We start from the raw sequence: 23,042 nt of genomic DNA on the forward strand, positions 1-23,042 counted from the left end.
ATTGTGGTATATGAATATTATGGAATATTATTGTTCTATAAGAAATGACCAACAGGATGATTTCAGAAAGGCCTGGAGAGACTTATATGAACTGATGCTGAGTGAAATGAGCAGGACCAGGAGATCATTATATTCTTCAACAACAATACTATATGATGACCAGTTCTGATTGATCTGGCCATCCTCAGCAATGAGATCAACCAAATCATTTCCAATGGAGCAGTAATGAACTGAACCAGCTACGCCCAGAGAAAGAACTCTGGGAGATGACTAAAAACCATTACATTGAATTCCCAATCCCTATATTTATACCCACCTGCATTTTTGATTTCCTTCACAAGCTAATTGTACAATATTTCAGAGTCTGATTCTTTTTGTACAGCAAAATAATGGTTTGGTCATGTATACTTATTGTGTATCTAATTTATATTTTAATATATTTAACATCTACTGGTCATCCTGCCATCTGGGGGAGGGGGTGGGGGGTAAGAGGTGAAAAATCGGAACAAAAGGTTTGGCGATTGTTAATGCTGTAAAGTTACCCATACATATAACCTGTAAATAAAAGGCTATTAAATAAAAAACAAAAACAAAAACAAAAACAAAAAAAAACAAAGAGTGGGACACAACTGAAAAACAACAACAGCTGAGAAGGGGACAGGAGCTAAACGTCAAATGGCTTTATGGTAAATAAGTCATAACTACTAGTAATTAAGGGCTTTATCTGGTTGCCAACTAGTAGACAATAATGGAAGAACTGAATCTTATCAGTCCTGATATTCTTAATATAAAGTTACAACACAAAAGAAAGTAATAGCCACAAATAGGAGGATATATAACAAGTCTTTCTTGGAGAGGCAAGAAAAGGAATGGGTTTTAGCATCTGTCAAAAGGAAACAAGAAACAATTCAATGGGGCACTTGGCCATCTTCCTCATTGTGTTCATGGTGGGTATAAATATAAAAAAAGACTACCATGAAAATAATTGTAATCTATGCATCAGCTCCTGTTGCAGAGCATGAGGAAAAAGAGAAAGTCTATGATGATAAGTCTATGATAAGATCCCAAAGTCTAATAAACATAGATTTTACTATTTGATAACTTCAATGCAAAAGAGAGCATGGAGAGAACAGAAAACATGTTGGAAAATATGTCCCAGGATCAAGAAAAAGATTAAAGGCATGTGGGTTACAAAAATGTTTCATACCTACCTGTCATGAATAACATCAAAACAATCTTCCTATAGCACTCATACCCCACCCAAAAAGTTTAAACACTGAAGATAACTGAGAAATGAGCCAAAGAGTGATTAAAGAAAAAAAATAAGGAAGGCATGATTTTAAAAAGAAGGAGTTGGAATATGGAGAGTAGTATTAGGAAAATAGTGACCTGGCAGTACTTTGGTGAGATTGTAGTAGCCAGGCGATTTGTATCCCTAGGTGGATAGGATGATGGGATGAACTGCCCAGTATTAGGGTAAAGTCCATATTAGGGACTTTAGGATAAAGTCCATATAATATCAAATGTAAAATAAATGTATATGCCCGATATTGTTGGGGATGAGGAAGGAGAGGAATGGCAACTTGAAAGGGAAAACACACTACATGAAGTTCTGTTGGCACAGTCCATTCCATATGTAGATGTTTATCCATTTTAAAGGTTTTGCTGGGAATGAAAATCTCTGAGAAACTGCCCTTATCAGTTCTTCACTGGGAGTTCTTGCAAAGACAAGTGGAAAGGGTTCTCAAATTTTGATCTTCCCATTAAGTTGCCATTGGTGATGATGGAGGAGGTGGAAGTTTGATGAAGTGACTGAAAAAAGATCTTGGACTGTAAAATGTATGTGCTGATTCTGTTGAGATCAGTCTGTTACAATTCATTCCTATTTTTTCTGATTTAAGACTATATAAATTTATATTTCTTTGTGACTGCTTTAAGGGAAATACAGAAAAGTAAAGGAATGAAGGGAGGAAAATGTTGACATCACCTCAAAGGGGTAGAGCCAAGGATGAGTAGTTCTAAGAGCCAGATAGAAACAAGAGAAGCATGGCAAGTATCCCCAAAGAACCAAGGATTCTTCAGTTTCCTAACTCTTCATACTACTCAATATTACATGTCTTTAAAGTTTTATTTGGAGCAGTTAGGTGGCACAGTAGAGTGCCAGGCTTGGACTCAGGAGGACCTGATTTCAAATCCTCATCTACAAAGTAATCTGGAGAAGGGAATGGCAAACCATTATAGTATCTTTGTCAAGAAAATCCCAAATTGGGTCACAAGAATAGTACATTAAATAACTAAATAACAACAACAAAAAGCTATATAAGCAGGATAGGAATTCAGAACATTAGGGTCACAGGAACTGAAGACCATCGATCAAAAGTTAGAAAGGATATCAGAAATTATCTAGTTCAATTCTTTCAGTTTACAGATGAGGAAACTAAGGAATGGAAAGATTGTCCTGGTTCATACACAGTGCTAAAATATATCAAAATTGGTATTCAACCCTACATATTTCTGATTACACATCTCCCAGTTTTTCTACTATAATATGTGGTCTTTCATTAAGAACCTCATTAATAACACTAATACCACAATGTGAATTATGTTTTCAGATCAATGTGCTCTAGCCAAGAGACCTCAAAGATCCTTCTTTTTTTCTCACCTCTTTCTGGTTACCTGATATTGAAAAGAGATTTGTTTCAGGCAGGGAAAGGGATAAGATATCAAGAAATGAGATGGGAAAGTCCAAAGAGAAATTTGAATTACTACACAATTTTATTAAGAGCTGGCCTTGGAAATGCAGCGGGTGCTACAAAGTACTTAATAATGTTTCTGAATGTTTCAATGTTGTAGATCGTAGGACCAACAGAGATCATAGCATACTACTGCTTCAGGAGTAAGCAAAGTCAGAGGAAAAGACTCTAAATCTCGTGTAAAGAAGAAATCAGGAGACCTACATCTTCCTAGAAAGCCTGAGGCAATGGGTTAAATGATGCAGAAGGAGAGAGAAGAGAACAAAGAGAAGGGAAAGGCGGGTGGAAGGCCAAACAGATTGGCTGCCAAATAGAATTATAGCCATTTGACTGTATTATTGCATGAACCCAGGCCCTGCTGATACCTTGGCCCATTATTGTGACAACACAGGGCCCAATCACATTAGGCTTTTGGTATAATACATGTGAACACTCCACACAAGCTGGCAGGACTTCAGTCACTGCCTGCTTTCTTTCTTGAAATCCATTTATCAAACCTCTCTTCACAAAAAGTGTTTCCCTAATTACATACAAGGAGCAGACAAATGCTGAGGGGAACAAGTACCTTAACCTTTCTGGTTTCCATGGAAATGGGGGTGGGGAAAGCCCATCCTAAGAAGAAATGGGCAGTCTTTCCAGACATCTGCAGACCAGGCCAGAGGCAGGGGCCCTACTCCTCCCCAGACCTGGACTTCAAGTTAAGGGCACCTAGTTAGTGATTGTTTACAGTCTCTTGGATTTAAGCTTCCTGGGCTATATTTGACTACCAGGAAGATAGGGCTTGAGAGAAGTAAATTCCAGTTTTTCCAGAAACTGGAAAATAAAAACAAAAAAATTCTTTGCATATGCAAATATACAGAACTTTAGTGCTTATCCTGGGGAGAAGGAATACATAGGAAGAGGACTATCAGAGTCAGATGCACATCCTTCTTGTTTGTGCTCTCAGATGAATCAATGGTTCCCTGGTTCCCCTGTCCACCTTCCACTTTTCTCCCTCTTTATATTTTCCTTCATATTTTCTCTCCTTTGCTACAATTTTATTCTACTTTATACAATGTACATTTGTAGACATGCGGTATTCCTTGATTAGACTAGAAGCTCCTTAAGGACGGAGGCTGTGTGGTTTTGAATCTCTGTGTCCCCAGTACCCTAGCTCACTGCTTAGCAAATGTCTGTTAATCTGAACTAAATGGCTAAGCATTCAGATCTAGGGCCCAAGTGTTTTCTCTGTGAGCTGCCTGTGAAAAATTTACCTACAGCCCAGAAAAGAGCGCTGGATTGGGAGCTGGGAGATGTCTATTCCAGACTTGGTTTTTTTACTAATTTATGTGATCATGAGCAAGATCCTTCCTTCTCCCTTTTCACTGTTTTGTCTGAAAAATGATGGGGCTCATGTGATCTTTAAGATTCTAAAAGCCTACGAGTCTTTCATAGGACCTACGAAGGGCTCTTTAGCAAATCAGTGGTTGATAAAACATTAGCTTAAGATTTCACACTATATTGATCTAGAGATCACAGAGAGAAGGTTCATGCTCAATGAGTTTGCAAACTAGAAAGGTACCAGACAAAACTATTTAGACATACTAAGAGGCATTAGAGAAGGTATTTCTGATAAATCTCCAAAAGGGATGGTCATGGCTTTCTCTCCTTATACAACTACCTTTTACTTCTGTAAAGCAAATTATTTGGCTGGGGATAGTTTCTCCATCTCTCCTAAACAGTATAGATGAGGCAAGATTGCAGAGGAAAGCATAGGAAAGAACACTAAACAGGAAGCCAACACACTTGGGCTACAACACTGGATCTGCTTTTTATTAGCTATGTAACCACAGATGGTACTTCCTTTTCCAGGCCCTGGTTTTCTTATCTGTACAATGAAGGACTGCACTGAATCTCTAAGGATCTTTCAACTTTGCAATATCCTATATGATTCTGAAATTTCAGAACTTCATTTCTGAGCCCTTTTAGAGGCTTAGGGGATACCTATAATTATGTAAATATGGTTTGTACCCACACACACTACATTCTTGAAAAACGACCCCAGAAGGTCCCATACATCAAAGAACTAAACATTTAATGAGGACATTTAATGAGCAAAGTACATAAAAAGGAAAAAACCAAGTGATAAAATCCACCTTAGGTTCCCATACATGAAGGAGTATAATAACCTACAGAATCCCCTGCCAGTGGAAAAGATAGCACTCTTTGGAAAACTCATACTTGTAGGTATGGAAAAGTTAGGTCATGGTTGGAACACCTTTCACATTCCCTCCCCCTGAAAACAGGCTCTTACTTGGCTGTCGCTCTCTGCCTCTGAAGCTTACATCACATATTTTCTACTGAAGGGTCTTCTCCCTTGGGAAGGGAGCAACTAGGAAAAGGGAGGATTCCATGTTGTCATGCTTTTCAGAGACAGAGTGGAATAGGGAGGCAATGGAATAAGGAACTGAACAATAGATTTGAACAGTAGATCTGGTTTTGAATCCCATCTCCAGTACTTATTAGCAATGAGATCATAGTTAAATCATCTATTAGGAGTCTTTGAACCTCAGTTTCTTCATCTATATAATGGTTATATTTCCTATCTCACTGATAGGAAATTTGTAAATTTTTGTAAAGCTTTGTAAATCTTAAAGCACCATACTATATCTCTAATTTTCAAAATTTCACCACTATGTCTCACTACCTCCTCACTCCACTTTAGAGACTCCTCTCCCATTGGTGAATTTTTCCCAGAACTTCCATTTTGGAGAAGTACCTAGACCAATCATCCTTCATTTTTCAGATGCCTCCCTGGTTCCCTCTCTCCCTTTCTTTTTTTGCTCTTCTTTTATGCATTTTTCCCTCATTAGAATGCAAACTTTTTGAGATCATTCTTTTTGAACCGATGTATATTCCCAAACTCAGGAAAGGGCTTGGCATATATCAAGTGCTTAATAACAAATACAGATTGTTATTATTATTATTTTGTGAAATTTCCTAGGCAAGCATATATTGGAAGCTAATGAAAATATCCAACTATTTTGTTTAAAAACAAACACCTATACCATACCTAACTGACACAAAACAGTGGTCATCTAGCACTTTCCTTACCCACTTCTATCTGGACAAGTAAATTCTAAAGCAACTAGTACTGGGGTCTACAAATTGAGTTTAAGTTTTGATAAATTTCAAAGAAAGTACTTGGTGACAGTGGAGCTGAGCTGTGACATTTTTATGTGCTCTACATTCCTATCATTATAGCTAGAAGTCATTATTCCTCTTATTCATGTTTGATGATTACATGGCCTTTAGGTCACTTTCTAAGAAATAGGAATTAACAAGTCTTCTCACTTCTACTTTTTTCTCTCTTTATTCCCTAGGTTCTTAACTTTTTTTTTTTTTTAACATGGACCCCTTTAAGTATCTTCTGGTGAAGCCTATCAATAACTTTTCAGAATAATGTTTTTAATGCAAAAAATAAAGTATATAGAATTATGAGGGAAATCAATTATATTGAAACAAGTTATCAAAATAGATATTTTTTCTCAAAAAACAAGTTCATGGACCTCAAAGTAACATATATGTGTCTAGTTGGATATACATATACTTATATCTATCTATGTGTAAAATATAATTTCAAGAGCCTCCACTCAAAATCTTTTTCCATTTTATGGTGAGCAATCAAGCATTCCAACTATTTATGTTATTGTTCCTTCCCCATGCAATCAGCCCACCTTTTTTTCTGATCATACATTTTCTCAGTGAGATTCCTTTTGAAACTTCTTGCACATAGGCTATCACTGAAAATATGTAAAAGTTCACTTATGTTCACTATGTACCTTTCCATTGACTTTTATGTCTTTTATAACCTTAATTCCTCAGTTTGTGGTATTCAAGGTCCTTAACCATTCAGTGTTGCTGGGAAACATTTATCTTGAAAAAAAAAGATGAGTCTTTGTGCTAAGATTATTAAATCTATCAACTCACTGAGCATCTGCAGTACCTGCCCCAGATACAGGTACTGAGAAATTAACTTTATGAACTGATCATCTTTCTCCATATCATAATCTGAAGTACAGGTATATCATATATTTTTATTAATATCAAGGCAGGAATGAACTAAGGAAACACATGCTTGCTAAAGATATATTTTACCGTCATAAAGTACTGGTTCAATGATGAAATTGACCAGGTGCTTCATTCATAGGTGATATTGTGCTGATTGCATCAAGCCCTAGAATATGATAGATCCTCCTCAACAAAAATCATGAGTACTCAAAAAAGTTAAGTTTAATAATCCCATACAGGTTAAGAGAAATATTTGGAATTTTCTTGGCAAAGATACTGACATGGTTTGCCATTTTCTTCTCTAGCTCATTTGACAGATAAGGAAACTGAGGCAAACAGGATTAAACAACCTTCCTCAAATCATTCAACTTGCTGAGGCCAGATTTGAACCTAGGAAGGCCTGAGTTCAAATGCGGCTTCTAAAACACTTAAACTTCTTCAGCATCATTACCATCATTGGTCCCTGCATGCTCTAACCTTTAGATTTTGTGTGCACCCTTTTCTCCCCTTCCTTACACCTCTGAGAAGTATCAATAATCCACAAAGACCTTCCCATGAGAATTAAATTCATTAAAGTTTCCCACACAACCTGGTAAGTTAGTATCCTAAAGTCCCCCACTCCTTCCATAATTACTATTTCTCAGAGAAACTTCAGCAATCCTAAATGTTGAAGTAGGGACAGGCTCTTCCTCAGGGATAATAAATTTACTACCTCTGATGTCATAGACAGGGGGATGTTGGGGTTTTATAGGAAAAAGATCAGGCCTGCAAGATTTCTGGTTACCAGAAGTTGGTAACCTGTAGTTATTATCCCAATTCCTCAATGAGATGAATGTAAAGAGCTTTGCAAAGCACTATGTATATTCTATAGCAGAAAAAGTACTAGTGGTGAAGTCTGAGAACCCAAGTCCAGATCCTGCTTCTATTTACTGCTTATATTATCTTCATCTTTTGTTTTTTCTTTCTCATGTTTTAGTTCCCTTTTAGTCTGATTTTTCTTTCACAACATGACAAATATGGAAATATGTTTAAAGTATTATACGTTTATAACCTATATCACGTTGCTTGCTGTCTTTTGGGTAGGAAGGAGGTAAGAGAGGGATAGAAAAAAAATTTGGAACACAAAGTCTTATGAAAATAAATATTGAAAACTATCTTTACATATATTTGGAACAAGAAAATACTATTGGGGGGAAAATAATTTATTGTTTAGAAGATCTTAGGCAAAACAATTTCTTCGTTTCTTCATCTATAAAATGAAATGCTTTGACCAGACTGCCTTTGAAATCCTTTACAACTCTACATTTATAACGAGAACTAATACTAAAAATCTTTTCTTCTGTTTTCTTTTTCAAGAGGAATGATTTTGGACTGGAAAGGTCAGAACAAAAATTGCTAATTGAGAGTTGAAAATCAATATAAGGAGATAGTTAGGAAAAGGACACCTACTCTTCATGAGTTCAAGTCATCATGCCCAGATGATCTACTCACTTTGGTACTGAATGAACTAATTGACAACTCTCAGTCACCTTTGAGAATACATGGAGAACAGGAAAGAGGATAAAGGGAAAGGGCAAATGATCCAAATTTTACAAAACAAATGAGTAAAATCAGCCAATTATAGGCTACTGAGTTTGACATCCATTCTTGGCGAAATTCTAAAACACATTAGTAAAGGGTTGAGTAGTGAATATCTGGAAGAAGAAATCACAAAGAACAAGAATAACTTCATCAAAAATACCTCCTATGAAATTAATCTCCTTTCCTTTTTTCTTTCTTCCTTTTCTTCCCCCTTCTTCCTTCCCTTTCTCCTTCTTCTTTTCCCCTTCCCCCCCTCCTTGTTTTTTTCCCTTTCCCTTCCTCACCCTCCCTTTCTTTTTTACCCTCCTTTTTTCCCTCTCCCTCCTTTCTTATTCCCCTCCCTCCCTCTCTGTCTCTATCTTTCTGTCTCCCTCTTTGTCTCTCAATCCTTCTTTTTTTTTCTAGATCAAAGGAGGAAACAGTTTAGCTAGATTTCAGCAAAGTGCTTGACAAAGTTTCTCATGCTAATGTAGAACACATGGAGAGGGACCTCTATGATATCCAAGTTAAGGGGAGTATCTCAAGAATCTTTGCTTAGCTTGGTGTTTTTAAGTAACATGACTTTGGAAGCTGCATTGATAGCCAAGTTAACAAATATGCTGATGACATAAAACTAGGGGAGATAGTTAACAATGTTGGATGATAGATTTAAGAAAATCTTGGCTGGGTAGCACAGTGGCCCAAATAAAACAAGATGAAATTTAGTAAGGATAAATATAAGCTCTTATACTTGGATTTAGAAAATCAATTTCCTAAGTATTTTTCATATATCCATGAGGAAGAAATAGCATAATAGCAGTTAGGCTGAGGTTATGTGTGAACACAAATACTATTTCAAAGTATTTTTGATTTATTCATGGGGGAAAAGGCAGCATGATGGCAGTTACACCAAGAAGAGGCATCAATGCAGGTACTAAATTAAAATCTTCTGATGGTGAGATTAGCTACTTATATGATATATAAGATCAAGAGTTTAGTCTACTGGATCACATCAGAGAGTTATCTGCTAAGCAATAATCTAAGGACTGTGGTAGAAAAATAAAATGATATTCTTACTCTCTGGAAGTTGCTCTCTGGGGATATCAGATATATGAAAGAGATCATAGTTTAAAAGCTTCCTATCATCTACAATATGGCAAATGAATTTAAGCTATACATATAAATGCAGAGGAAACACTGGGAGAAAGGAATATTTGGAGAATAAATGAATCACAAAGGAGACCTCAGAGATCATCTAGTTCAACCTGTTCCTGAAAAAGACTGCCTCCCATAACATCTCTGCCAAGTGATCATCTAAACTTAATTTGATCTGTCTACATTAAAGTAGATCTGAAGAAAACTATCTTGGACATGAGAATTTTTTCTTTCTGGAAGGGCATCAAGAAAACAATGCACACAGGATAAAGAATGAATGTTGTCTGCAGTTCTTTATAAATAAAAATATTGCCTCCTTTATTTATTATTTCAGCAAGTATTTAAGTACTAAAGAAGATACCAAGATAAATGTTCCTTGCCAGAGGCAGAGGGTAATGAAAATAAGTACTGGATAGTTAGGACAGTGAGTTCTATGTCCTCCATTTTCCCAGAATGAAAAACATTGCATATGTCAAGTTTTGAAATATCTATTGATTAGTTATTTAAAATAATTCTTCATTTCAAGGGATGACTCTAGAAGGGGATGTTAGGCAATATAAAAAGGGATGACTCTGGGATGGAAAATTAGTCTAGATTATGTAGAAAAAGATATATATATTTTTTAAAGCACAGTAAAAATATATACATATATATGTGGCTCTGTATACACACACATATACACATAATTTGAGTATCAACTCTTTTACTTGCTATGGGACATGAAACAAATCACTTCATTCCTTTGGACAACAGTTTCTTTATCTGAAAATTGATGGAGTTAGATTAGATGATTAGCAAGGTAACTTCAAACTCTAATATTCTGGAATTCTCTTTTCTGCCAGTATACAACTAATTAGTAAACAAACAGAATATATTTGTTTAATTATTCATTTATTCATAGTTTTGATGAGGGAATCAGGAGAAATGTCTGCCTCTTAAGAATTTGCCAACAACAGCCCTTTTTGTAGTGGCTAGAAACTGGAAACTGAATGGATGTCCATCAATTGAAGAATGGCTGAATAAATTGTGGTATATGAATATTATGGAATATTACTGTTCTGTAAGAAATGACCAACAGGATGATTTCAGAAAGGCCTGGAGAGACTTACACGAACTGATGCTGAGTGAAATGAGCAGGACCAGGAGATCATTATATACTTCAACAACAATACTATGATGACCAGTTCTGATGGACCTGCCATCCTCAGCAAGGAGATCAACCAAATCATTTCCAGTGGAGCAGGAATGAACTGAACCAGCTACGCCCAGAGAAAGAACTCTGGGAGATGACTAAAAACCATTACATTGAATTCCCAATCCCTATATTTATGCCCACCTGCATTTTTGATTTCCTTCACAAGCTAATTGTACAATATTTCAGAGTCTGATTCTTTTTATACAGCAAAATAATGTTTTGGTCATGTATACTTATTATGTATCTAATTTATATTTTAATGTATTTAACATCTACTGGTCATCCTGCCATCTAGGGGAGGGGGTGGGGGATAAGAGGTGAAAAATTGGAACAAGAGGTTTGGCAATTGTTAACGCTATAAAGTTATCCATGCATATAACCTGTAAATAAAAGGCTATTAAATAAAAAAAAAAAAAGAATTTGCCAACAAGAAGTGACAGAAGAAAAAGAAAAGGTTGGGGAAGACTTACAGCAAAGAAGGGATTTTAGTTTAGACTTAAAGCTAGGGAAGCCAATAGGTGGAGATGAGAAGGGAGAACTTTCCAATGGTGGGAACAAAGAAAATCTCTAGAGCAGAGAGATAGATTGTCTTGTCCTTAGAATGTCTAGGAAGCCAATATCATTATCTGACTGACCTTGAAGCATATTCAACAATAAAAACTACAGGTGGAAAAGAGCCTCTTTAATTAAATGGTATTCAGCACAAACCCAAAGGGCCAATACAGAACAAATCAGCCCAAGGGCAATGGAAGTATATACTAAGCACACTCTGGAATTGTTTTCCTTTAGAACAAAGGTTCTTAACCTGGGGTCTGTGAAATTATTATGATAACTGTATTTCAATGTAATTAGTTTCCTTTGTAATTCTATGTATTTTATTTTATACATTAAAAATATCATGCTGAGAAGGGGCTTGTACATCCCACCAGATAGACAAAGGGATCTAGGACACATGAAAAAGGTTAAGAATCCATGAATTATAAACAACATATGTTGTACTTTGTTTACTCTAGTGAAACACTCAAGTGAAGTGGGCATCACTTTAGGTTTTGTTTATTTCTACTCTGTTATTTATGGGGTAAATTATTCAGGACATTTGCTTCCTTTTCTTTTTCCTTTGTATTCCTTACCTTTTAGCCATTTATAGACTCATTTTCCATTTTCACAGAGGGTAGGAAGGATATGGAAAAGGAACTAAACTTGTAATAAGTTGAAAGTTCTAATAAAAAATTAATGGTGAAAGAAAATTAATGGTGAAAATGGATTTTATCTATAGCTGGCATTATCCAGATGTTCTCTAACCATAACAAAGAAAATACCACATGAGATGGGAAAAAATGTATTTTCTTTAAATATCTTAACTTTTTTTAAACAAAAGAACTGGCTCCACTCATTAGAAATCTTTAAGAATAGAAATAGACCATTTTCAACTTTTCAATAAACAAAAATGCAAATTTATCTGTTACTTAATGATTTTTTAATGATTCAATGATATCCCTGATCTCATATGTATGGGCATTCCCTCCAAAGGTACAAAGTAGCACCCAAACATATCCCTTTATCCCATACAATTCTTTTCAACATTTTTTCATAAATCTTCTTTAAAAGAAAAATTCAATATACTGAAGACTTCTGGTTTTTCAGAACTATCAATGCAATACTTGTGCATCTCATACCTTATACCTAGATAAGGTCAAAATGGGTACATTATTTATATATGAATATAATATAATATAATTATTATATATAATATTACCCTAAAAACCCTAAAAATTATAATATATATATATATAATATTACAATATAATATAAATAAATAAAGCAAATTAGAAGAGCAAGAAATAATTTATCTGTTTGTCAGATCTTTGGAAAAGGGAGTTTATAATCAAACAAGAAATAGCATTATGAAATGGAAAATGGATAATTTTGATTACATTAAATCAAAAAATTTTTGCACAAACTTCATCTATTAACCTTCATTCTTGATACATAACTGGTCAACCTCCTTTTCCATTGTATATATTCTTCATGCTTTTAAGCTACTTGTCATATACAAGCTAGAAATATGATACAATTCCCTTAATCCACTATCAAGCAAGCAAGCATTTAACAAGATAAATGAAATAATTCCTGCTCTCAAGGAGCTTACATTCTACTGGAAGAAGACACTATGTATATTTATAAATATCTACAAATTGTGATATTATATTATACACATAAATATATGCATATAAATGGAAAGAGGGGAAAAAGAGAGAGAGTAAAGAAAGACTAATTCACATGTCCAATTATCATCTATGCAATATTTTTCTATTTTGGTTTTCTGTGCACGAATCTCTAAGTTGACCTCTTTGGTATAGCCTCGAAGTGGTTCCAGAGCTTAGTGGAATCTACACACTGTCTTCTACAAACAGAAACATCTAAAAAACTTGTAAACAGAAAATCCACCTTCTATTTGGCCTTTGCACAGGACATCCTCTATGATAATGGCCAGAACAACCTTTCTGCTTCATTCTTTGCTTGAGGCTGAAACTCGACAGACTTAATTTAAAAAAGTTATCTCTTTGGTAACATATGAAAAACACTTTGTTTGAGAAGCTGAATTTTGATCTGTTGGAGTCAAATGTCTTTTTTTCCCCCCTTTTCTGATAATTAACAAACAGTAGATTCAGTGAGACCTCACATTGTTCAGTCAATTGTGATTGGGACTATGTGGTCTTTTGTAGAAAACTATCCATGAAAGCCTATCTATTCCTTTTTTATCTTCTCATTAAAGATAATTGTAAAGATCTGAAACTGAGCACTTAAGGCTAATTGCCAATTGGACAATACTCTGTTAGCATATGCTTTAAAAAATGGCCCTTTCCACTATTCTGTGATGGTTCAATTTTTTGGTGTATACAGAGAATTGGAGGAGGGATTAGAGGGTGGAGTAAGAGAAGCCAGAGTCACTTGAGCGTTGGAAGTAGAAAAGGAAGGTCAAGGAGATCCTGTGTCCATTCCCTTCACTTCTACTCCTAAAGGCCAAGAATAAAGACCAAGGACTTTTGCTTATCCTGGCTCCAGCTGATTCTAAAGTATCCAGGGTGATAACTCAATCTTCACAATAACCTTACATATGTATAAGATATTGTCATGAAAATTTTGCAGAGCTGAGAATATTGCACACATTGATAGTTCTCAATGTCTTCAACTTAGAATCTTGAAGTTTTAGATTGTGATGATTTTTTCCACTGAGTTGTGACAAGTTCATAATTTCCTCATATGTAAAATTGGGACAATAAAAGTCATGCTATCTGCTTCATACAATTATTAAAAGCATTAAAATGAGAAAGCATATAAAGCAATTCATAAATGAGTATTATGTAAGCCATTTACACTTATCGTATGTTATTTTTCTGATTTCTATTGACTATAAGTATGTTTTACTAGCAACTCCTTTCCTCCCCCTACTTATCATCCCCTCCCCAAATATTATATGTTAAATAATGCTGGACCCATAAAAACGACCAAGCACCTTTGTGTGATTAGGATCCCATTATCCCTTTATAAATATGCAGTGGTTACTTCTGTCCCAGTGGCATTCAGAACTGCAGTAAAGAGGTAAAGATTAGTTAAACTCCTCTCCAGGAAGGTGTCTAAAGATTTAGTGGCTTATATTCTATCCTACAGAATTTAGGCAGCCTGAGACTATTAATAAATTCATTAGCTTCTGACCCTGAGATCATCTCCCTTTAACTTTCTTTCAGAGGGAAAAAAAAACCCACTGTCTTCTGTTTATCTGTTTAGCAACTCCAGAATTCTCTCATATTTATAGTCTGGGAAAAATATATTTAAATTTAATTTAAATTCTATATCTCCAAGTAAAAATTTTTTAAAAAGACCCTTTCTGGACTTATACCTTTTCTTATGCAAGTAGATACTGCATAGGAATTAATGAGGTCATCAATGGCTATCCCTAAGGTATGGAAAGGCTAATTGTTGCTTTAGCCCCCATCTTTTTCAATGTCATCCCTACATCCCCATTCTCCATTTCTTCCTAGTTAATAATAAGTATTAATAGTAACACAGATATATAATATAAATAGAACATAACATAAATAATGAATAAAAATAATAAATGGCTAATAAAACTGTCAGTAATTTAAATTTTTTTAAAAAATAAGCTCCTTCTTTCTCTTCTCATCCTTCTCCTTCAATCCATTCCTACTGAGAAAGAAAAGAAAACAAAATCCTTATTACAAATATGTATAGTTATACAAAACAAATTCCTGCACTAATTATATCAAAAAAAAAATTTTTTTAAGAGTTGGTAGCCTGTTTCCTCATGAGTCCTCTGGAATTATGGATGGTCATTGTTTTGATTAGAGTTGTTAAGTCTTTCAAAGTTGTTTGGCTTTGCAATATTATTGTTGTATAAATTGTTTTCCTGCTTCTGAATAGCTATTATTAGATAAATATAATAATTGTAGAACTCAAATTTGCTTATTTATCTCTTTGTATCCTCACTACAATCAAGTAAGATAAGAATTATTATCCCCATTTTACAGATGAGGGGAGTGAGGCACTTTAAAAGAGTTAAGTGATTTTCCCAGAGCCATTGTCATAAAGTGTTTGTGTTATGATTCAAATCCAAGTATTGCAGACTTCCAGTCCAGTACTTAATCCATTACCCCAAATTATTTAATTGGCTGGTGCTAAAAACAAAAACAAAACAAAAAAAAAATGTGATTATCATTTGCATAGCTCCAGCCCTTCCTCCTTCCACTAAGGCAAAAAATGAAATGGTTCCCTACAACAACAACAAAGTCTCAGATGTTTTAAAAAATTTTCTAATCTGTTTTTTTCACCTAGATAAAAATGCTAGGCTTGTATAAATAATGGGGGAAGTGAAACACAGGTGATCTTTTCCCATCCTCTCCCATCAAGGGCTATATGTCTGGTACATTCTCTTAAAAACCCACGTCCTTTCACCAGCCAACCAGGGTCAGTTGGTGGTTTCCCCCTGAATTTCCCTCCTATCTTCTGAAAAATAACTCTCAAATCTTACCTCTGCCACAAAAAACCCAAAACAAACCAAAACAAAAAATGCTTGTTCAAAATATAAATAGTTCAATCTGAAAAATTTTGTCCTTTAAAGTTACTGTCTACCGTTAAAAGAAAATGAATCGCTGGTAATGAATAATGAGAAATACTATAATTTCCTTCACCTCCACCCATCCTTTCAAAAGTTATTATCTTATATAGTTCAATTTGGACTTATCTGGAAGAGTTGGAAAGATATTAAATCTTTTTAAATCCATTATAGCTTACTTTAAAAGGCAGATAAACCTGATGAGGTCTAAATTTAGGGTTGTCAAGGAACCAAATGATGAGATTAGATTCAAGGGACCAAATGAGGACATTAGGGTTCCTGTTGGTCAGGGAATTAGATGATAAGGTTAGTAGCAGGTTCAGGATTCAGGGAACCAAATGAAGAGGTTTGGCTCCCCCAAGCCCCTTAGGATTCAGTGCATGGGTAGGGAGTTTTGGGAATCCCCCTTATGACAGCTCAGAGATCCTTTGTAAAGGAATTTAAGAACCTGAAAAGCTAGACTAATTTAAAAAAAGTTTATTATAGGCATTGGGAAGTCAGCCTTTGCTATTCATGAATAGAAAGGCTGAATTCCTCAGTGGCATAGTCCCAGCAGGGAAGTAAAGTTCTAGTAGAGAAAACTCGACAGAGAAATATAAAGTCTCATTAGGAAAATAGGTGAGAATAAAGAGAGGGGAACGCTGGAAGAGAATATCATGCCAGCGGGCAGAGGTTTCCTTGGCATGGCCTGGCATGTTAGGTCCTCTGCAAAGAGATGGTGTAAAATTGGCTTGTTTATAATAGAAACTTTGGCTACAAGCCAGGCCTGCTTCATGGGGGCTGGGTTTTCAGCTTGAACTGGAATTGAATAGAAAATCTTCAATTGAATAGGGTGTTTCTCCATTCAATAGGATTGGTATCTCCAGCTCCAACTCAACCAGCCCCACCCAGACAACAGAATGAAGCTGCTTGTCCTCAGGTGGGCGGGGTCCCCACAGTGGCAGGATTCAAGGAGAATTTGTCCTTTAAGGAGGTTTAGAGTTTCGGGGTCCCTTCAAACATAGTATATATATTTTTTAAGGCTGCTGCAATTTTTAAATCTAGAAAATATGGAGACTTTGAAAAGAAACAAACAAACAAAAAAATCACTGTTACTTTCTCTTCTGAATTAAAAAATACCTTCCTCTCCCTTCCTCCCTTCCCTTCCCTTTCTCAGTCCTTGCCCTTTAAAGGTTTCAGTTACATTTTCAAATACATTCTATATCCTAAAGGCTGACATATGCTAAACTTCAGAAACTGGCCTTGGATTGGGAAAACATTTAAGTTCTCATAAACATGCAATCACTAGTTACTTTTAGGATGATGAATTCTATTGATTGGTTCCAATCAAACTTGTGACCTGATAGTGGTATTAGATATTGGCAATAATACATCTTCTCATTAAATTTTCATTGGATAGAATGATGGAAGAATCGTGCTCCGCCTCTGTACTAGCTGGCTGGCTCACTATCCCCGATGATGCCATTCTGCTGTGGCCCTTTATTGGATCAGGGTGATTAGTTTTCCAGCACTCGCTGCCGTAGTTGAATCAAATTTCTTTTTCAAGCATACTGAGCTTACAAATAGTCATGTGCTTTTGGTTTGATGATGGCATCGAGGAGTTACTAGAAGATGCAGTATAGTGAAGTCATTTCCCATTAGCCACACGCCTTGTAATTCTGAGGCAATGTGCTACAGCTGTGATTACAGCCTCTAAGGCATTTCTCTGGAGAGTCAAAACTCATATAAATCAAGAGAGTCTCATGTGTTTCTATCTACCAATTTGGCAAGGACCATGAGTACATTGGTAAATCAAATCCAAATGCTAAAAAAGACATTCATTTTTAAATCTTACCATATCTATCCACTGGCTAAAATATATTATGGGCCCAGATTTGTAGTGGATAAAAAAGAAATATAAAACTCTTGATTCTTGTGTATGATCATCTCAAAAAAATCTAACTGGGAAGACATGTCCGGAATGAGCAAAGAACAGGTAATGCAATATTGAACACTGTAAGGAAATGTAGAACCACTCTAAGGTAAAGTATGGGCATGCAATGTAGCTGACATTCACATAAAGTTACTTCTGTACAGTGTTAGATAATAATTGAAAAATATAGAAGAGCCTAGATGAAAGACCTCATATTCTGAATTATATGAAAAGTTCAATGACAGAATAGTGAGAAGCAACATTATGGTGAGCACCATGATCTTCATGAAAGATGTTGGATATAGACTGAGCAAGCAAAGAAAGTATCTGAGTGGAGAATTAGGGGGACAGTGTAAAAATTCTGGGCTCTTTTCTAAGGCTTGACTCTATTTCTAAATCTTTGGTTTGCTCTAGACGAGCTTGGCTGTCCCTTATAACATCTTCTGTTAGAAAGGATGGGAAAAAGCCTCACTCAGGACAGATCCATTGACTTTCTCATCTTTGTTGACTTCTGGATATTGCAAGCACATACAGACCAATTGCTGGGCCCAGCAGGGACTGAGATGTTGACTCTCTCTTCACAATGAAAATCATATATAGAACAGCTGTTTATTTTTCTCCACACAAAAGACAAATAAGCAGTTCATAGGACTTAGCAATAACTGAATGAATAAATGAAAAAGCATTTGTTAAGTGCTCACATGTGAAAAACATCAGGCTAAATACTGATGATGCAAATATATATATATACACACACAAAAATACACATGTATATATGTATATATATGACAGCTCCTATTCTCAAAAGCTTCATGTTGCAGTGGGGGAGACAAGATATGTTTTCAGCTGTAAACCAGAAGGAACCAAGACCAAAGGGAAGCCAGTAGTTTGGTGGCTCTGGACCTGCAGGAAACTTTTAACAGGTAAACACTGACTCAATCCAGCCACAGTCTATTGAAACAAACTATACACTAATCAAGAGACTCAAACTTGGGTCAGAAATTTTCAAAGGTCAAACCAGGAGGCAGTGAAGGAACCTGGATCACACCTCTTTGAAAGCACTGAAAATGTGTAGGCTCCAGAGTGAGCTATGAAAGTTGCAAAAGGCCAGGCCAGATATACTCCACCCTAGAAATGAGCAGAGCTCAACACTTAACATAAAATTTAAAATCAAGAAATGGCTAGAAGAATGAGAAGGGAAAAAAAAAAAAAAAAACAACCTTAATTTTCTCAACTAGAAAATGGGGATAATACATCTACCTCACAAAGTTGTTGTAAGGATCAAATGGGTAACAGCTGTAAAATTGTGAATAATGTGAAAGCATTTAGCACAGTGCCTGGGACATAGAAAGCTTTATGGAAATGCTTATCTCTTCCTTCCCTGTGAGGACTCCACACAGTAAAAAGCAGGACTGATAGTGTGGTGGTTGGGGGTGAGTAGGTAGTTGCCACTCTCCAGGACTTTTGTCTGTTGCCATCTGTCTGTTGCCTGCCTGTTGTTCCTTGTAGTGATAAGGAAGGCAGGTCTCTTCTCCATGATTTTTCCTTTCAATGATGTCAATAGGGGCCAGGTTGGAAGTAGGTCTGGTGATTTGAAAGGAAGTTATTTTGAAGCCTCTCCAGGTGAGGGGGAGGATTGTGGTTACCACAATGGTGGGACTTACCTGGCACATTACTACCATATCTCCTAAAAGACTGGGATTTAAAACATCAGAACATGAGACATTTTGTGGAATTGCTAAATCAGCATTAAATCTCTGACATAGCTCTGCACTATACAAACGAATCTCTCCGGGTCCAAATTAGTGGTCTCCCCCGTCAAGTACTAGGCTACTCTCAAAGTGTATTGGAACTAAGAGGGGACCCAGGAATCCTTAGGCTTGTAAACTCATGTGGAGTTGCTAGAAACATCTACTTATAGATTTCTGTTCAGTCATCTATGGTCAGAAAATAAACATAAAGCAAAAGAAATGACTACAGCTTTGTAATACATTCTCCAGCTCACTTAGGGAAAAACATGGGTTGTTGGCTGCCATGTATGAAAAGATTTGTATTTCTGTCAGGATGGGATAAAGAATGACTGCACTTCCCCTTGCTCTTTACTGGAAATTCAGGGAGAGAGAGTTACTTGACACATATTCTAGAAAAAGAGAAGGAGTGCAGGAACTGTGCCCCCTATAAAAGTCTACTAAATGGGTAGCTCTTCCTAGCTTAGTGCTCAATCTTCTCTTGACTGTAGACATCCATTAGACACAGTCACTAGACCAAGAATTGTTTTCTCCTTCCCAAATATCATTACATTTAGCATTGAACCATATGTGCCCAGAAGTTACCAGGACAGCAGAGTTTTGTTCAGTTGTTTTTCAGTATTGTCCAACTCTTCATGATCCTATTTTGGATTTTTTTTTGGGGGAAGAAGAGATGCTGGAATGATTTGTCATTTCTTTCTTCAGATCATTTTACAGAGGAGGAAACTGAGGCAAACAGGATTAAATGACTTGCCCAAAGTCGCAAAACTAGTAAATATCTGAGACCAGATTTGAATTTAAGATGAGTCTTCTTGACTCCAAGCCTGGTGGTCTATCTACTGCACCATCTCAATGCTCAATGAAAGCACAAGTAAAACTCCCTAAAGGTCCATCCCCATACTTATTCCATGGCTGCATACTCCAACACAACTTCCAATGGTTGGAATGCAAAATCCATCCAACTTCTTGGGTTAAGATGGCCAGTCTTTAAATTTTTGCATCTCTAATCACTGGCTTCCCAACTAAAACCAAATCTCCTATAAGAAATCTTTCTCAACTCCTCTTGATTTTGATGCCTTAAGTATTTCCTTTTTAGCATATGTTTTATGTAATATGTAATTTATTTATGTAATATGTATTTATATATCAATATGTAATATAATAGGTATTTAATATATTCTTTATTCATAATATGTATATGTATATATATACATAATTTGCTTCATATATGTTTGTTTGCATATTGTCTCCCCTAGTACATTATGAGCTCCCTGAGGGCAAGGATTATCTTTTGCCTCTTTTCATATCTTTTGTGCTTAGCACAGTGCCTGGCACTTAGGAAGTATTTAAATAAATGTCTATTGAGTAACTGGCAAGTGGATAATATTTTTTTATTCTCATAACCAGAAGCAGGGAGGTTTAGGCCTGGATAAATTATATTGTGTGGACTCATGTTTCCCCAACACTTTTATGGAGGTAGTCTTAGGGCAGGAATGTAGTTATTGTGTGGACTTAATGTTTCCCCAACACTTTTATGGAGGTAGACTTAGGGCAGGAATGCGATGTAATAAGAAGGCAGTATGTAGTGGAATGTCAGAGATGCTGAGTTCAAGCTGAAGCTGTCTGACCTTGGCCAAGTTCTGCCACTTATTGGGTCTAAGTTATTTAGAATCATGAAATGCTAGTACTGGGAAAAGACCATAGAAATTCTTCCATTTTGTATTTGTGTAACCTTTGACCCAAGAGCATCCAAGGAGTTGACTCCATCTTTAAACTTTTAGGTTGTTGCCTTCATCTAGTTTAAATCTGAAAATTTTCCAAGATAAAACTTTTGCTACAGTTATTTCTTAAGTGTCCCTGAATTTTGCAAAGCACTGGATATAATATAAAATTATTGGTTATGGATAGTTCTTATGCCACCTTGCCAAAAATGCATGAGATACTGAAGACTCATAGGAGTACATGGAAAAAAATCTTCCCCAGCAGGGAATTGTATTTGGGTATATCATCAAGGCAACCCTCTGCCATTTTGACAAGTCTCTCTTGCCCACAGATACCTACATTATCTCTCAAGGCTGGTAGTACCACTGCTCTATGACTTTGATCACCTTCCCCTAGTGAAGATGTTTTGAACTTAAGGAACAAACAACCCCCTTCTTATTGGATTGTTCTGTTTAATAACTCTTTGATTCTGATTTCCAAATAGAACACCATAGAGGAACCACATGGACTGTATTCTTTTTTCTCTGAGAAACAGGATACATTAATACAAATTTCTGTAGAAGGTCAAAGCCTTTCAAAGCCAGGAACTCTACAACTTGGAGTTACCCCACAAGGCAACCCTCAAAATGGCAAACTAGACAAGATTCCAGGATTCATGCTGCCTAAGGTATTCAAAATCTCCTCTTCTCTAAGAGGGTGTTAGGATCTAGGAACAGTATGTTTTAAGTACTTGTCTCTCACTACCATGTAATTCTGTTTTAAGTCATCACTACTTGGTAATAGGGTGTAGGAGGTGGGAAGGAGAAAAAAAATCCCTCTCCATTCCTTGCTGTACCTTGGAAAAAAGAAGAGGAAAAAAAGAAATAGTTTCAAGAGCTGAAAACCAGAGTTAAATAGACCCCATGAAAAGGGACAATTGATTTTTCATTTAGTTAATCACCAGGATTTCCTATGTCAATTTAATTTTAATGGGGGAATTCATCTATTTTATAAGACACTTGATTGTAATAATCTGTAATTTCATCAGGTTGATTGGGGGAATACTTCACTTTGAACAAGGGACCCACTGAACCATCCTTCTCACTACAAATGATTAAACTGATATTCAGAAAAGTTAAATGACTTGCCCAAGAATTTTTAAATGATCTTGATGGTTACATAGGTATTGACAAACTCATATCTCCTAACTCCTTGTGTAGGCTCTTTCCAACATACCAAATTTCAGCTTTGTAGAACCCATAAAATTCTTGGCAGCCCAATCTCTCAAATTGGTTGTGATGCCCTGATTTTGGAATTTTAAAAAGTGGATTCAAGTCCTACCTCTATCTTACTAGCTCCTAACTTGGACCTCTATTATTAGGAGGTTGAGTTTGACGGAATGGTTGATTTTTATAGTTCTGAACTGCAGTGTGCTAAGCCAATTGAGTATTAGGTACATGGTGAACCCTCAAGGCAGGGGACAATGGAGAGGGCACCAGGATGTTTAAAAAAGGGCAAAGTGGCTCAGGCAACAGCTCCCATGACGCTCAATAGTGGGATTAGTCAATAAATGATTGAACAAAGTGAAGAAAGGAGAGGAAGGAAGGAGAGGAAGGAAGGAGAGGAAGGAGAGGAAGGAGAGGAAGGAGAAGAAGGAGAAGAAGGAAGGAAGGAAGGAAAGAAGGAAGGAAGGAAGGAAGGAAAGAAGGAAGGAAGGAAGGAAGGAGAGAGGGAGAAAAGGATGGGGGAAGGAAAGGAAGGAGGGGGAAGGAGAAAAGGGATGGGGAAAGGAGGGAGGGAAAGAGGGGGGAGAGAAATAGATAGGGGAAAGAAG

General features: G+C 36.1%; 1 long non-coding RNA gene across 1 annotated transcript in view; it reads right to left on the bottom strand.

Moving 5' to 3' along the window:
- Positions 1-13,767: 13,767 nt before the first annotated feature.
- LOC111720433 overlaps positions 13,768-23,042 on the bottom strand; it is a 54,804-nt gene continuing 45,529 nt past the window's right edge. Inside the window, exon 3 of the long non-coding RNA XR_004229366.1 lies at positions 13,768-14,922. This is a non-coding gene — a long non-coding RNA (uncharacterized LOC111720433). The remainder of the gene's footprint in view (positions 14,923-23,042) is intronic.

Source organism: Sarcophilus harrisii, chromosome 4, assembly GCF_902635505.1.
Source record: "Sarcophilus harrisii chromosome 4, mSarHar1.11, whole genome shotgun sequence".
NCBI lineage: Eukaryota > Metazoa > Chordata > Mammalia > Dasyuromorphia > Dasyuridae > Sarcophilus > Sarcophilus harrisii.